At 48.0% G+C, this 18391-nt stretch overlaps 1 long non-coding RNA gene across 1 annotated transcript; it reads left to right on the top strand.

Annotated features, from left to right (window-relative positions):
* Nucleotides 1–14677: 14677 nt before the first annotated feature.
* Nucleotides 14678–17910, top strand: LOC127590286 (uncharacterized). The gene is made up of 2 exons (XR_007959572.1): nt 14678–16195; nt 17177–17910. It is a non-coding gene; the product is annotated as an uncharacterized LOC127590286 (long non-coding RNA).
* The last annotated feature ends 481 nt before the right edge of the window (nt 17911–18391 follow it).

Genomic DNA, 18391 nt, shown 5'->3' with positions numbered 1-18391 from the left:
GGCTTGAGGGAAGAAGCTGTTTAAGTGTCTGCTGGATTTGGTGCGCATGGATCTGTAGCGCCTGCCTGAAGGGAGTAGCTGGAAAAGGTGGTGGGCAGGGTGCGGGGGATCCAGGAGATTTTCCGTGCACTTGTCTTGATTCTTGCAGTGCGCAAGTCCTCAAGAGAGGGTAGGGCGGTCCCAATGATTTTTTCCGCCGTCCTAACTGTCCGTTGAAGTCGGATTTTGTCCTAGAAGCTGCATTTGCTTCTATATCAACGAAGAATGGTGCACTGATGTCACGAAGCACGACGCACACTGCCGCCCGGACCTGGAGTCGCTGTCTTTAAACTGCAAGCCATTCTACTCGCCACGTGAGTTCACCTCCCTTTTACTAGTCGGTATTTACATTGCGCCACAAGCTAACGCTAACACGGCAATATAAACGCTAGCCGAACAAGTAAACAAACTCGAACTAAAATACGCAGAGTCACCCCTGATCATTTTGGGCGATTTTAATAGAGCACATCTTAACCGTGAACTTCCCAGATATAAGCAGCACATCGACTGTTTCACCAGAGAAGGCAACATTCTAGACCACTGCTATACAACAATCAAAAATTCATACCGATCGATCGCCCATGCAGCATTGGGTCTTTCTGACCACAATTTAATTCACTTAATACCTACAACAGACAGAAACTAAAATGTGTTAAACCGGTTGTTAAGACTGTGAAAAAATGGACAGATGAAGCAAAGCTAGCTCTACAAGAATACTTAGACTGCACTGATTGGGGCGTCTTTGAAACTTCAACGGGCACACTGGATGAATACACAGACACTGTAACATCATACATCAGTTTCTGCGAGGACATGTGTGTACCAACGAAGTCCTTCCGCTCCTTCAACAATAACAAGCCATGGTTTACTCCCAAACTCAGGCAACTCAGGAAAGAGAAAGAGGCCGCATTTAGAAGTGGAGATCGGGCACTGTACAAACACGCCCGAAACCAATTGACAAAGGAAATTAACACCGCTAAAAGAAGCTATGCAGAGAGGCTGAAAAACCAGTTCTCTGCTAACGACTCTGCATCTGTATGGAATGAACTGAAAGCAATCACTAACTATAGAATGCCATCCCCCCAATCGGTGAACAATAAGGGTCTTGCTAATGAACTAAACATGTTTTTCTGCCGATTTGAAAAGGACACCCCCATTTCCCACACACACCTACCTCTACCAAAACCAGTCTACCCCCCCCCACCCTCTTTTTCTCCATTACAGATCCACGAACAGGACGTGAGACGGCTCTTCAAGCAGCAAAAGATCAAGAAAGCTGCGGGGCCCGACAAAGTGTCCCCCTCCTGCCTGAAAGTCTGCGCTGACCAGCTGGCTCCGGTCTTCACACAAATCTTCAACAGATCCCTGGAGCTGTGTGAGGTCCTGTTGAATTTATTATTTTTTAGTAATCATACATTCGCGTATTATTCAAATTGATTCTCGCGTCGTCAATTTATGCTCGCAAAGAAGAATGCTTCTGCCTGTCATGATAGTTTGATTTTGCTTGCAAAGAAGAACGCTTATGCTTTTAATAAAGATACATTCTTTCTGTACTCACATTTTATCCATTATATACTCACTTTTATAATCAAGAATGCTTGGTGCACTGTGTGGAAGTTTAGGGATGCAACCACCTTTCTAAGGACGTGGTTGGGAAGAGATAACTGTTAAGACTAAACAGTGAGCAAGGGTGAACAGTGAATGGAGCCATCAACACCAGCTGTGGCGTGATGTTTTTGTGACAATTGCACACATGTACGTAATTTGCACTCACATACACACACATAGTCAATCAAGTTCAGTGTGTGTTCAACAGCCCCCACCCTTTAGGTTGGACACATCTATGTAGTAGCTTTCCCAATAAATGAGGAGGTGAAGGGGGAGATCGTTAGGTTTACATGCCGAGAACTGAAACCGAACGCTTCTCCTCGTTCCCTCCTGGTACCAGAATCGAGTCTCCTGTCTCCTCCTTTTGGTTATTCCTGAGTTTCAAATTGGACCAACCTGACATTTTTGGGGGCTCGTCCGGGATCACAATATACCTGACGCCTCCAGACGCTGAGTCGACGGCCAGGAAGACCTCCAAACTCCTTGGCTTACTCGCAGTTGGAGGGTTCCCCCCGAACGGGGGGACAAATCAAGGAACCAATCCCTGCACCCCGAACGGGGTGCCCTTACGGCCGTTTTTTTTTTTCGGCTAACCGCCCCCTGAACCTGGCAGGGTGGCGGGCGGACCTTTTGCTCCAGGCGGGGGACATAGAGACAAATCCGGGGCCCACACAGACACTCTCACGCACGCAACAAACACACACACAACAAACTACCTGGACATGCGACATTTGCACACAACAGGTTACAAGAAGACAGACATCCTTCAGATGCAACCACCACACACCACACTGGGTACACAAACATTGCACAAACATAAACACTAGACAATACAACATAACATGGAAATGCAGACTACATCCCAAAACACCACCACGAACAACAACACCTCGTAGGACACCAACAGGCAGCAGAGCACAAACAGACCAAAACAACACACTCGCCTCACCAACACTACCCTCAAACGCAACACGGACAGACAACTCCAACAGAGATACAACAAACACAAGACCACCCCCCCAAACCTGGACCTGCAATAGCTGCAATAGAATCATCACACGCAGACAAACCTCACTCAGATGCAACTCAACACACCCACACTGGATACACAGACATTGCTCCGGCATCACCACCCGCCAATACACAAACACGTGGACATGCAGAACACACACGCAAACAACAAACACCCCAACACCACAACCCCCGAACAACCCACAAAGAACAACACCCACCAACAAAAACAACAAACACACACTGACCATACTACAAATAAACATCAACGGCATCCAAAACAAGAAAACAGAACTAGAAGAACTCGCCTTACAACAGCACGCAGACATCATCACCATACAAGAAACCAAACTAGAAAAACAACACAACACACCTCGTCTCACCAACTACACCAGCATTAGGAAAGACAGAGAACACAAGGGAGGAGGAGGACTGCTCACATACATTCACAAATCAGTCACATTCACTCCCATGAACATCACCAACAACATTAACACCAACACTACAGAAATTCAAACCGTAAAGATTCACATAACCAACCACAAAAGACTACACATATGCAACATGTATATACCCCCCAGAGATACCACCCGACCAGACCACGCCACAGAAGACACAGACATCACCAACACCTTCCAATACATAAACTCGCTGAACAACACCATTCTAACCGCAGACATCAACGCTCACTCAACACAATGGCACTCTCCCTACGACGACCACAGAGGCACCCTCATTGCAGACATACTACAGAACTCCCAACAAATCACTCTAAACGCAAACACACCTACCAGAAAACCTACAAACATCAACCAACAACCAACATCACCGGACATCACAACAGCCAGCAACAGCATCACAAACAGAACAACATGGACCACAATACACGCACTCAGTTCAGACCACCTTCCTATCAAAATCACACACAACACGCGTGCTCCTTTCCGCCTACAACAACACCTTCAAACTTACACAAATTACAGGAAAGCAGACTGGGAAGGACACACCTCTGAAATAGAATCAGCACTGGAGAACTTAACCATACCTGACAACATCCACACAGCCAACACCATGCTCACAAACCTCATACTTACAGCAGACAAACACCACATACCCCACGGAAAAATAAAAAGCAAATCACTTCTCCTACCACAACACATCAGAACACTCATCAGCCAAAGAAACAACATCAGACAACAAAACCACAAAGACCCACGCATCACAGACCTAAACAAAGAAATAGACACACAAATCCAAAAACACAAACAAGAGCTATGGAAAGAACACTTAACGGATGCATGGAACCACAGACACAAACAATACATACTCTGGAACACAGTAACAAGACTATCAAACAAAGAACAAAAAGCACCAGAAAACACCACAATACAGTTCGGACAACACACGGCAATATCCAACAAACAGAAAGCACGAGCATTCAACAAACAATTCACCAACATAATACAACACAAAACCAACAGAACATACAGACAACTACAACGCAAAATACGAAAACTCAACACCACGCCCATAACCATCACAGAACAACAAGTCAAACAAGCACTACAACGCTCCAAAAACAACAACTCCACAGGCCCAGACAACATAAACATCAGACATCTGAAACACCTAGGCCCCAAAGCAATAACACTACTCACACACACTTACAACACATCACTCAACACCAACACCATCCCCGCAATATGGAAGACTGCAAAAATAATCCCAATACCAAAACCCAACAAAAACCACGCACTCGGCCCATCCTACAGACCAATAGCACTACTCAGCCCAATAGCCAAAACAATGGAAAAGGTAATACTACCCTTCATTACCAACAACACTCAACTACCCTCTCACCAACACGGCTTCCGAAAACAACACTCCACAACCACAGCACTACACCACATACACAACATCATAGCCACAGGTTTCAATCAACAAAAACCACCACAACGAACAGTTGCCATAGCCCTAGACATGTCCAAAGCCTTTGACACGGTAAACCTACACACACTCACAAACAAATTCAACAACACTAACACCCCAAACATCATCATCAAATACATCTTCAACTACATAAGGGGACGCAGACAATACACTCAATACCGGGGGGAAACATCAGAACACAGAAACACGAAAACGGGGGTACCACAGGGGGGAGTACTTTCACCAACACTATTCAACATATACATGGCAGACTTACCACAACCACCTCCAAATGTACACACAGTTACATATGCAGACGACATCACCATTCTATCCACACATGTCAAACCACAACAGGCACAACAACAAGTACAAAAATATCTCCACGACATATACAACTGGACAAAACAGAACCAACTCACACTCAACGCAGACAAAACCACCACCACTCTGTTCACACCGGATCCGGCAGAATACAGCAACAGGCTCACTTTACAAATAGATAACACCATCCTACCCACAGTCCGCGAACCCAAAATACTGGGATTAACATGGGACCCCAAACTCACCCTCTCAAAACACACACAACACACTCTAACCCGCGCCAAGCAATCAAACAAAATACTTAAAGCCTTAACAACCACTCACTGGGGAAAATCCAAAGAAACTATACTCACCACATACAAAGCAACCACACTCACACGCCTCGAATACGCAAACACTATATGGTCACCAACACTATCGGACACAAACAAGACAAAACTCCAGACCACCGCACTCAGAATAGCAACAGGATGCACACAAGACACAAACATACAACACTTGCATGAGGAAACAAAAACTCTCCCACTGAACACCCATCTAAAACTACACGCATCGCAAATCAGACAAAAAGCCCAACACCCAACCCACCCACTACACCCACTCACTCAACAACCACCACCACCCAGACAAAAGAAACAAACAATCTTCCACAACAACAACTACACACACAACAAAGACACAGCACCACAGGACACCAACAACGACACCATAAAACAGAACATGAAAGACATACACACCCACTTTGTACAAACACACTTGGACACCAGACAACACAACAAAGTAATACATGCACCAGCACCAGAAATAGACCCATCAGAGCAAGACCTACCACACAGAACCAGACAACTCCTAGCACAACTCCGAACCAACAAATCACCAGCCCTCCACTCCTACCTACACAACATTACACCGGACACACACCCAACACCACTCTGTGCGCTATGCGGCACGCAAGTGCACGACACACAACACCTGTTCACCTGCACAAACATACCCACCACACTGACTCCGGAGGACCTCTGGCGAAACCCAAGCGGAGTGGCGGCCCTGCTCGCCCGCTGGGCGGCGGAGGGGGGTCTGGGGATCCGGGAGACGGAGTGAGGGCCCGGTCCCCCAATGTCGGGGCACGGGTGGGGTCGACAACAACAACAACAACAACCGTGGCCACGGCAAAAACACCCGGGACTGGGTTTCGGCTCCTCGTCTGGGGGCTGAGGGTTGAAACGTATCCAGAGGAGAGAGGACTACTCTTGGTGGTAAGTAGGGTGGCGGTGTCCTGTACGTACTTAAACTCCGCATCAACACTCTAGGTAAGTGTTTGTGCGCCGGGTTTGTAAAGACGGAGGTCGGGGTGGTCTTTAAACCTGTTTTTAATTGAAACCCTCTCAGGACAGGTGTTGCAGTTTGCGACATCCGAATACCTAGACTACACCTGGTTCGAGAACCTATTTGAGTCTGAGAGGGGTTTGTTGAGAAGGGACTCTTTCAACGTTGATTGAGTGTTTGCGCGCCGGCAAAAAAGGACGTGGTCTTTTTAAGCCGCAAAGCCCTGAGCCATACTAGTCCCTATCAGGCATACAGACCGGCAAGTCTCAGAAACTGGTGAGGGCGACGGTGTCCTGCACGTGCTTAAACTCCGTGTGTAAATAATGTGTATTAAACTCCAGGTATAAATAATGTGTATATAGTGCGTTACCTCGGGTGAAGGTAGTCGGATAAAAGCAAATTAAATGCGCATAAATGAATGACTGTAACTGTGTGAGTGGAGGTTCGCTACCTCATCTGAACAGGACATTTGTTGTGGCAACTGTCTGGGGAAGCAGATGCAAGAATTTCCCACCACCTTGGTGGTAGAAGGTTGGAAATTACCTCAGTCGGAGAAATTCCCACCCTGTTCAAGGGAAAAGTCAGCCTAGTTACCCTAGGTAAACCGCTGACTCTCAAATTTGCAAAACGGGGCTACTAAATAGTAAGACGGCGGATAAAATGAATGTCCTTTTAAGATAAAACATCTAAATTTGTGGATATAAAAAGGAAAATTTTGCTGACCGGCTGAACACGCAAACATTACTGCACCTGCAGGATAATATTAGAATTATGTGCGAAAATGGATATGGATGGATTCGAAGACATTGAGTTCTGGATGTTCTTGGCTGAAAAGAAGCAGAAAGTGAATGAGGAAGAGGAAATAGAGAAAGTTGAAAGAAGGGAGTGCGTCAGTGAGATGGAATTTAACCATGACAAGAGCGATGGAAACGTTACGTTTCAAAGGAGAGAGGATGATGAGTTGGGACCGGTAGGTTTACGGACAGGAGTAAAACAGAAAGTGGAGAGAGAAAGTGAGCTTGGGATGACATCCACAAATTCTGTTATACCATAATTGTATTCATCCCTTCCAACTTCGACATCTCCTTTTCCACCATTATTTTTGTCACGATCTGCCCGAAGCGATAATGATCGCTCCGTGCAGAACGAGGAAAATAAAGAATTGGATCCCCGGAAAACAGACAACGAAAGGATTCTCTCAAAGCAAAGAGTGTCTTTAATGACAAAAACAGAAAGAGCCCGACAGGGAAAAAAACGGAAACACAAAACGCTGGTCAAATAAGGACCAGGGAAGAAATAAGGAAACAACTGAAAACGCTCGCTGAAAAACAAAGTGCGAGGAACTACTGATTAGGCAATATCGACGTATTCAATTTAGTGACTAACGCTAATGGCAAGAGTAAAGGCCGCAAGGCAAGAAGGCAACGAGTAATCTACAAATAGAGGCATTAGCACGAGAGATCAATGGCACGGTGAGGAATTCTCCGGCAGCGAGATGACTGTCGGAGTCTCTTAATAAAAGAGGGTAATCAGCCCGAAATTACGGACAGGTGCGCGGATGGCGGGGGAGAAAACCCGCCACCTGCTGGCGGACACGCGACGTGACAGTACCCCCCCCTCAATGGACGCCTCCCGGCGGACTACCCGGCTTGGATGGATGTGCAGCGTGGAAGTCGCGCAAAAGGGACGGATCAAGGATCCAGGAGCGAGGCACCCACTGCCGCTCCTCAGGCCCGTAGCCCTCCCAGTCGACCAGATACTGGAACCCCTTTCCCCTGCGCCGAGAGTCCAGGATGGCACGAACCGTGTACACCGGGTCACCGTCGACGACCCGCGGAGGTGGCGGCGGCGTGGGAGGAGGAGCCAAGTCACTGGGAGACACGGGTTTGAGAAGGGAGACGTGGAAGACGGGGTGAACCTTCATGGTGGGCGGTAGCCGGAGCCTGACTGCAGCTGGACTGATGACGGACTCGACCTCGAACGGTCCAGTAAATCGGGGTCCCAGTTTCGCAGACGTGCCGGCCAGCCGAAGATCCCTCGTCGCCAACCACACCTTCTGTCCAACCACGTATGAAGGAGCCGGGCGCCGGCGACGATCCGCGATCCGCTGGTTCCTGGCCGCCGTGCGGGACAACGCAGCCCGGGCCTCCTTCCACACGCGATGGGCCCGCTTGAGGTGGTGCTGCACAGAGGGGACCTCCACCTGCCCCTCCTGGGACGGGAACAGCGGCGGCTGGTACCCGTAGGCGGCCATGAAGGGGGACCTACCGGTGGCAGAAGAGACGAGGGTGTTGTGCGCGTACTCCACCCAGGGTAAGTGGTCGACCCAGGACGAGGGACGGTGAAGGCACACACAGCGGAGGGCCGCCCCCAGATCCTGGTTGGCACGCTCGGCTTGTCCATTGGACTGGGGGTGGTACCCCGAGGTCAGACTGGCAGTGGCCCCGAGGGACCGGCAGAACTGCTTCCAGACGCGGGATACGAACTGGGGCCCCCGGTCCGAGACAATGTCCAGTGGAATGCCGTGGAGACGGAAGACGTGTTCGACAAGGAGGTCGGCGGTCTCCAGCGCCGACGGCAACCTGGACAAAGGAACAAAATGAGCCGCCTTGGAGAAGCGGTCCACGATCGTGAGTACGACAGTTCGACCCCGGGAAGGCGGGAGACCCGTGACGAAGTCCAGGGCGATGTGGGACCACGGGCGAGGAGGAATGGGCAACGGCTGGAGCAGTCCCGCCGGCGGCTGATGGGACGACTTGCCGCAGGCGCAGGAGGTGCAGGCCTTGATGAACTCCGTCACGTCGTTGCGGAGCTCCGGCCACCAGAAACGCTGGGCGACGAGTTGCACAGTCCGGTTCACCCCGGGATGACACGCCACCTTGGACCCGTGTCCCCACTGCAGAACTTCAGATCGTAAGGAGGGAGGTACGAATAGCCTCCCTGCTGGGCACTCCGTCGGCACCTGAACCCCCTCCAGGGCTGCCTGGATCCGCTGCTCAACCTCCCACTGGACGGCCCCCACGACGCACCGGGTCGGGAGGATGGTCTCCGGGGATCGATCCCTCCCCGCAGGCTCGTGGAGACGGGAGAGGGCGTCGGGCTTGGTGTTCTTAGACCCGGGAGAGTAGGTGAGGATGAAGTCGAACCTGGTGAGGAAGAGGGCCCACCGGGCCTGACGGGCGTTCAGTCTTTTGGCGGAGCGAAGGTAGGCGAGGTTCTTATGATCTGTGTAGACCGTGAAGGGTTCCTTTGCCCCCTCGAGCCAGTGCCGCCACTCCTGCAAGGCGGTCACAACTGCCAACAGTTCACGGTTGCCCACGTCGTAATTGGACTCGGCGGCACTGAGTCGACGGGAGAAGAAGGCGCAGGGGTGCAACTTCTGGTCGACCGGAGAGCGCTGGGACAGCACAGCCCCCACCCCCGAATCCGAGGCGTCCACCTCCACGATAAAGGGAAGATCAGGATCAGGGTGCTGTAGTACGGGGGGACTGGTGAACGCCGCCTTCAGGTTTGCGAACGCCGCATCCGCGGTCGGATCCCACTTAAATGGGGTTTTAATGGACGTAAGGCGGGTTAAGGGGAGCGCCTTCTGACTATAACCGCGGATGAAGCGTCGGTAGAAGTTGGCGAACCCCAGAAAGCGCTGCAGTTCCTTGCGATTGGTTGGAACCGGCCAGTTAGTGACGGCACGCGTCTTAATGGGGTCCGCCCTTAACCTGCCCTGTTCAATAATGAACCCTAGGAAGGAGATGACGGGGACATGGAATTCACACTTTTCTGCCTTGACGAAGAGCCGGTTCTCCAGTAGACGTTGTAGCACCAGCCTAACGTGTTGCTGGTGCTCGTGTAATGACCGGGAAAAAATTAAAATATCGTCAAGGTAAACGAAACAAAAGATGTTAATCATGTCCCTTAGCACATCATTGATTAGGTTTTGGAAAACGGCAGGGGCGTTGGTGAGCCCAAAAGGCATAACCAAATATTCAAAATGACCCAGAGGGGTCTTAAAAGCCGTCTTCCACTCGTCACCCTCCCGGATGCGAACCAAGTGGTAAGCGCTGCGCAAGTCTAATTTGGAGAAAATGGTGGCTGACTGTAATGGGGCGAAGGCGGAGTCCAGCAAGGGTAGCGGGTATCTATTCTTAATAGTTATCTCGTTTAAACCCCGATAATCTACGCAGGGTCGCAGGGTCTTGTCTTTTTTCCCTACGAAGAAAAAACCCGCCCCTAACGGTGAACGCGATGGTCTAATAAGACCTGCGGCGAGCGAGCTGTTGATGTACTCCGTCAATGCCTCGCGCTCGGGTTGGGACACCTGATACAGCCGCGAGGTCGGCAACGGAGCGCCCGCCTGCAGGTCTATTGCACAATCGTAGGGGCGGTGTGGAGGCAAAGAGTGGGCACGATCCTCGCTGAACACCTCCTTTAGATCCCGATAGCAATCCGGCACTCCGTCAAGGCAGATCTCCTCGGGGGGTGTGACACGTTCATGCCTCCCGACGGCCGATTGCAGACAGTGCTGGTAACAGTACTGGCTCCAGCTGTCTATCGCTGGGCGCGCCCAGGAAATCACGGGATTGTGTGTCTTGAGCCAGGGTAACCCGAGAACGATCGGGGCGTTGCGAGACCGCATTAAGTAAAAACGACGATGTTCGACATGGTTGCCGGACAGTAGAAGTTTCAACGGCTCCGTCCTATGCGTAACTACCGCCAGGAGACGCCCATCAAGATCACAAACCCGCTTCCTATTTATCAGTTTCTCCACGGAACAACCCAGCTCGGAAGCGAGATCGGTGTCCATTATGCAGTCATCTGCCCCCGAGTCTACCAGAGCCCGAACCCGCCACGACCGGGACCCCCCTAATATCTCCCCCTCGAGTTCGAGTCTGTTGGGGTGACCAGGCCGCGAGTCGACTCGCCTAGACTCGAAGGGAGGCGCGCGCGGTCGTGACTCACAGTACTCCTGGTGGGCAGGGGGTGACGACCCCGGATGGCTGGTTGCGGCGTGAGGAGATGGTGGAACGCCGTCAGTCGTCGCTCGATCGCTGAAACGACGCTTTCCTTCCTCCGCTCCAGCGTCCCTGCCTCCCAGCTGCACCTGTTCCTCCGTGGGTGTTCGTCGGAACTGGGGCCGCTCACCCCCACGCTCCCGGCTTCGCTCCCTCAGGCGATTGTCCATGAGGAGGGAGAGGTCGATTAATTCCTCCAGGTTGGTGCTGTGGTCGCGGGTCGCCAGCTCGTCCTTGAGTTGAGGGTTTAGTCCACGGCGAAATAGACCACACAGCGCCCGATCATCGTATCCACTCTGGGCGGCCAGGATCCGGAACTCGATGGAGTAGTCCGCTACCGATCGCTCTCCCTGGTGGATGGCGAGTAACCGGCCCTCTGCCTCTCTGCCCCGCACGGGATGATGGAACACCCGGCGGAACGCAGCCACGAAGTCGGGGAACGAAGTACGGAGATTCGGCTTGGCGTCACTTGTCGCAATCGCCCACGATGCTGCCGGACCTGTTAACAGACTCATGACATAAGCCACCTTGGCGGCGTCATTAGCATAGGCAGACGGCTGTTGATCAAAAATGAGAGAGCACTGGTGGAGGAAGTGTCCACACTGCCCGTGCTCGCCCCCGTAGCGAGGGGGGTGTGGAAGCGATGGCTCCCTCGTCATAATGGGATATGAGGGGGGCGCTTCGGGAATGATAGAACGAACCCCGGGGGGAGATGGTCTCCGCTCTTCCACCCGGACCAACCGAGGTTCTAAATCATCGGACCGATGAGCCAGCATGGAGACCGCGCCACGGAGTTCCCTAATGGCTTGGCCCTGCTGACTCATCTGTTGCTCTTGTCGGGAAAGAGCGGACAAAATTCTTTCGATGTCTGCGGGATCCATGGTGGCCGGAGAATTCTGTCACGATCTGCCCGAAGCGATAATGATCGCTCCGTGCAGAACGAGGAAAATAAAGAATTGGATCCCCGGAAAACAGACAACGAAAGGATTCTCTCAAAGCAAAGAGTGTCTTTAATGACAAAAACAGAAAGAGCCCGACAGGGAAAAAAACGGAAACACAAAACGCTGGTCAAATAAGGACCAGGGAAGAAATAAGGAAACAACTGAAAACGCTCGCTGAAAAACAAAGTGCGAGGAACTACTGATTAGGCAATATCGACGTATTCAATTTAGTGACTAACGCTAATGGCAAGAGTAAAGGCCGCAAGGCAAGAAGGCAACGAGTAATCTACAAATAGAGGCATTAGCACGAGAGATCAATGGCACGGTGAGGAATTCTCCGGCAGCGAGATGACTGTCGGAGTCTCTTAATAAAAGAGGGTAATCAGCCCGAAATTACGGACAGGTGCGCGGATGGCGGGGGAGAAAACCCGCCACCTGCTGGCGGACACGCGACGTGACAATTTTGTAATAAGTAATAATTCATATTTGTTGGTGTTGTGGGGCAGAAGGCCACATTTCCCATGACTGTCCCATGAGTAAATTTGTAAGTGCATGACAAGACATTCCTGCTTCTCAGCAAGAGATAGCAACATCCTTGTTGACTTCGTGATGGAAGGAAGTTTCCTTTTGAAGGAACACGGAAAGTGATAACGGCTTGTTTGACAGTAAATTGATGGTGTGTACTGTATCGATATTTGGATGGGGTGAAGTCTTCTCGCGGATGACAAAATTAAAAGTTTGGATATGCTTAACTTGGTTGAGAGCGGTAGCAAGGTGAATATTCTGGTTTGTCTGTAGGGTTGTGTCTGCGAATATGTGTTGGATTAGTCTTTGCGTGTGGGTGTGTAGATAAGCGTGACTCTTGGCGCGATTCATGGAGTCTTGTTAGTTTTATTTTCTAGCTTTTGCAGTGTAGATGGTTCGTATGGCATCTATTATAATTGCTTGTAACTGTTTTTATTATAATTCCTAACGCCACTTCAGCTTCATTATTTCAACCGGCGCTACATGAAGAATGTGTAAATCAGGTATGAAATAAAATGGTTGAGTAGGGGTGTGGTGACACAGAGAGTTTTGGATACTGATAGTGGGTGAAAGGCAAGTGAAAATATTGATGGTGAGACGTAAGGTGATGATGGAAGTTGGGTGTGTTGAGAATAAAGAAAGGCACAGGCAGGTGAGGTTTGACACAGTGATGCTACGAATGAGGAGGTCACCGTGTGTTTCGGTTGAAAAGGGCCGGAAGGTCACAAGATGCTTAGATGGTTGTTTGTAAGTCGTAAACACAATTTTTTGTTTGTGTTGAGTGGTCGTCAGTGGACGTATGTGGGATATTGTTAAGTTTCTGGGAGGAGGTAGAATGTGTAAGTATACAGTGAAGGCCTTGATTTGGATGATTTGTAACTCTTATCTGTCTGTGGGTTTCAATTATCTTATAACTGCTTCTGTTATGCTGCTAATTGCCAGAATGTTCCGATTATGTTCCAATGTTTTTTAGATTACGTTCATAAGACGCACATTTCTCTTGAAACATGAGAAGAGCCATCACGGCTCCTGAGGTGGGAGAAATGATGGTCTTGTCTCATGAAATTGTATAAATTCCTTTACAACTTTGCTATCCGTGGATTGTGTTGTGCCTTCCGTCATTGTGAAATTTAATGACTAGAGTTGAAACTATCGTCGAACATACAAATTCTTGTTGGTTTGAGTCATGAAAAAAACCGTCAGATTTTAAGACATGTCTCATTTGTGCATACACGGGCTGGATTTCTAATTTCGTTCGTCACAAGAGCAAAATCTTCCAGCTTTAATCAGCATGTTTCAGGGTCACGTGTGAATAATTTACAATTGGCTTCGTTAACTTAGTATGACTGCACGTTTTAAGGTCAACATTAGCATTTTTGAGAATCACGCACCCTAGGTGGTGTTTACCAAAGACACTTGTGGCATAGATAAGCCTTTTGGCAGCCTTGAGCAGTGTATGGTGCGAACTCTGCATGCTGGAAGGGTGCGAGGGGGGAAAAAAAAGGGATGAGCTGTTGCTCACTAGCATGATGTTTTTTTGTCGCCTGGTTGGCATTTATTTTGCGTGTCTATGTTGTTATGTGGATCCCATTTAACGCTGGAATCATGCACAGTGCATAACCGTGCTACCTTATTGCTTCCTGATGGGTGTTTGTTTGTTTGTTTGTTTGTTTGTTTGTTTGTTGGAATGTAAACAGGTAATAGTGATTTGAGAGGTTGTAGGAGGAAGTACAACAAACTCGTCTCACTCCCGTTTTGTGTGTGTGTTGATTTGTTTCATAATAATATTGCAATAACATGCATGACGGGCTGATTGGAAACTCTAGATTGTCCCTAGGTATGAGCATGGGCTTGGGTGGTTGTGCTTGTGTCTGTGTGCCCTGTAATTGGTTAGCGACCGGTTCGGGGTGTGCCCCTCCTACTGCCCGGAGATGGCTGGAATAAGCTCCACCCACTCCCGCGAACCTCGTGAGGGTCCGGCGGATCGGGGAATGGATGATTGAGTGAATTGCTTAATATAGTACTGGGTCATTTTTTCTGTACCGGTACATCTCGGTTTAACGGGCGAAGGGAGGAATCTAGATATAAACAAGCACATTTTGCGGGCTATATTTAGGTAGGTTTGTGCGACTTTCGGTTTGTGCACGAAGTGTTTGAGCATATACGGGAGCATATTTATGCGTCGCGTTTCAAAATTGGTGCCCCGTTACATTACAGCATCTCATCAGTTTATTGGCTTAAAACTGATTTGTATAGTTATTTTGCGGTTTGCTTTTGAACCTCTTTTTGGACAGAGCGGGTGGGTCGCACATTTTCTGGTCAGCATGGTGGCCAACGGCCATCTTGATGTCCAAGTCGTCAGGGTCCATACTGTCGAGCGACTCGAGATTTGACGTGCGATGCCTGCAGCAGGAGCTCATTTGGCTTTTCTTTCTAATGCTTGAAGGTCTTTTTGACGAAGACGTGGACAATTTCTTTTTACTTTCTTTGTTAAGGTCGCGGTTGTTGTGAATGTGCCTTGTGAATTAGAGTATGTTGTATAACACGTGAAGTATTGTTAATTCAGTGTGACGAATGTTGTTCGTTTTTGTATCAAGTTGTGATATTTACGCGGCTCACACGGCAGCGATTTATTTATTTTTTTGTGAGGGGGGACTTGCTGACTAACAGCAACATGATAGCGTTATGGGTTCAGTTCACTTCTGTTTTATATGCGGCAACAAATTCCAATCGGTTGTTGAAGAGTGTGGCGAATAAACGGCGGAACTATGTTGCAAGATGAGGTTTATGTCAGCACTGGCAGTGAACCCAAACTTCTTTTTTGTGTCATGGATTATCTCACGCATTGGCAGGGGGAATGGTGTCTCTGGTTCGGAAACATGATACAACCTATGGTTTTAACCAATGTTGGAATACGGTACATTTTGAACTACATCTCCATTTCAGATAATGTACATGGTTTTCGTTGAATTAATGAGGGGATGCCATATTGGGTTTGGTTGAGGCTTTTCCAAAATGGGTTGAAAATTGATAAAATAGAATGCATGTTTCACATTTTATTTGAGACACTATTGCTCCTGCCATCCACAATCTGCAGGATTGGTAGTCAGTCTGAAAGTATATGGTTAAAATTCAATTGAAGAAATTGAATTGAAATTGAATTGACTTATATGTTAATATTACGAGAATGGTGTTTTCTTCTTTGTTTTCTTCTTTCTTCTCATATAAATTACTGATAATTTCTACAAAATTGTGAACTAGGAAATGAAGCTGATTCGGTTGACAATATGTGAGAACGTTTAGAAAAAAAAATGAATTGAGATTGCCGTAGGACGATTGTGCTTTTTCACAGCAGGTTCCAGCAGACATGGCTCTGATTCGAAAGATGAAAAAGAAACATTGTGCTTCTTTGAAGTGTTGATGACCACACCGATTGATGGACATTGTAAAAAGGTCATCTCGATAGAAAATCCACTGAGGAAGGTGAGCGAAGTCCGGTGACGCGATGGGCACAGTATTTTAGTTACTGGGAACATCAAACGACCGGCGGAAGAAGTTTCAAGACACCGTTGCACTCATTTAGGGTGTGTTTCTGTCGACATGCTAGAATATCAGTGGTGGCATGTCATTTCCTGTTATATGATCACACTAACACATGGTCGACTGTTCTCCTTTTTTATATGGTATTTGTGCTCTCCTTTAGCACATGTGAAAGGGGATGTATTTTTTTCAATAATAACCTACATTTTGCGAATAGCTCTAGACCAGGGGTGTCAAACTCATCTTTGTCACAGGCCGCTTTGGGGTTACACCTTCCTTCGGTGGGCCGGTACGACGGTGAAATTTGATTAAATGGTTATATTTTATTAATTGTACAACTCAACTCAACTGTGTTTATAGAGCAACTTGAATCAACCATCGCTGTATACAAAGATATGTACATGGAGTGGATATATCAGAAATACAATGATGAAATTATTTACTAACAACTACATATGAATGAATTCTGCCAATTCTGAAGCCAGTCATATTTTGTTCAATTATTGTTTGGTTGAGTGTTTTAACTGGTAACGAAATTATCACAAAATCTCGACATTATTCATATAGAATTTTGGCATTTCAGTACAGATTTTAGCAGGGTTTATGGAGGTTGATGCGCGTCAATTGCTTTCACGGGCCACATAAGTACATGGGGTTTTGACTTTGGACACCTGTGATCTAGATGATCTTGGGAAGTGAAATGAAAAACACATTTCGGCACAAATTGTTGTATACATTTTTGTTTTGGTGGCAAAAGTATTTTATTTATAATCAATCTAGTCGATCTCATGAAAATAAAAAATAAAAATTGAAATCCTTAAAGTGACAGTGCTACATTTGTTAAACAAGGAAGCCTTCACTACAAGCATCTAAGTAAGGTTCACCTGGTTACATATGTACTAATCTCTTTTGCTCTTTTTGCAGCTGTCTTGACGTGTGGCTGCTGTTGCATTCCCTGTATCAGAGTGCTGCTTATCCGGCTTATTACTACAGCTGTCGCGCCCACGACGTCTAAAGTGAATGAGATGTATCCTCTGTTGTTGTTTGATGGCGGTGATTCTGAGGTTGATTATGCCTCTTCAGGTGATGACGTGATTTCGCTTCGGCATCAGGGGGTCATGGATGGTTTTTGTCGTTTTGCTCCCTGCCCCTAGGTGTAACTATGTTTGCGTGTGTGGCATGACTCCACTGATTAAAGTCCGTCGGGAAGGTTCTGTGTGATGATACGAGCAAATGTATTTTTAGTAATCATACATTCGCGTATTATTGGATTGATTCTCACGTCGTCAATTTATGCTCGCAAAGAAGAATGCTTCTGCCTGTCATAATAGTTTGATTTTGCTTGCAAAGAAGAACGCTTATGCTTGCAATCATTAATTGACTATGCCTGCAATGAAGAACGCTTCTGCTTTTAATAAAGATACATTCTTTATGTACTCACATTTTATCCATTATATACTCACTTTTATAATCAAGAATGCTTGGTGCACTGTGTGGAAGTTTAGGGACGCAACCACCTTTCCGAGGACGTGGTTGGGAAGAGATAAGTGTTAAGACTAAACAGTGAGCAAGGGTGAACAGTGAATGGAGCCATCAACACCAGCTGCGGCGTGATGTTTTTGTGACAATTGCACACATGTACGTAATTTGCACTCACATACACACACATAGTCAAACAAGTTCAGTGTGTGTTCAACAGCCCCCACCCTTTAGGTTGGACACACCTATGTAGGAGCTTTCCCAATAAATGAGGAGGTGAAGGGGGAGATCGTTAGGGTTACCACCGAGAACTGAAACCGAACGCTTCTCCTCGTTCCCTCCTGGTACCAGAATCGAGTCTCCTGTCTCCTCCTTTTGGTTATTCCTGAGTGTCAAATTGGACCAACCTGACAGGTCCCATCCTGCTTCAAACAGTCTACCATCATCCCAGTTCCCAAGAAATCGGCAACATTGGAACTGAACGACTATAGGGCTGTCGCCCTGACGTCTGTGGTCATGAAGTCCTTTGAACGCCTTGCCATAAAGTTAACCCTGCTGGACCCTCTCCAGTTTGCCTACCGGGCAAACAGGTATGTGGAAGACGCAGTCAACATAGGTCTGCACTACATTCTCGAGCACCTCGACAGCACAGGGACCTAC

Source organism: Hippocampus zosterae, chromosome 17 (assembly GCF_025434085.1).
Source record: "Hippocampus zosterae strain Florida chromosome 17, ASM2543408v3, whole genome shotgun sequence".
Taxonomy (NCBI): Eukaryota; Metazoa; Chordata; class Actinopteri; order Syngnathiformes; family Syngnathidae; genus Hippocampus; species Hippocampus zosterae.
The sequence above is the reverse complement of the archived record's forward strand: the minus strand, read 5'-3'. Positions and strand labels throughout refer to the sequence as shown.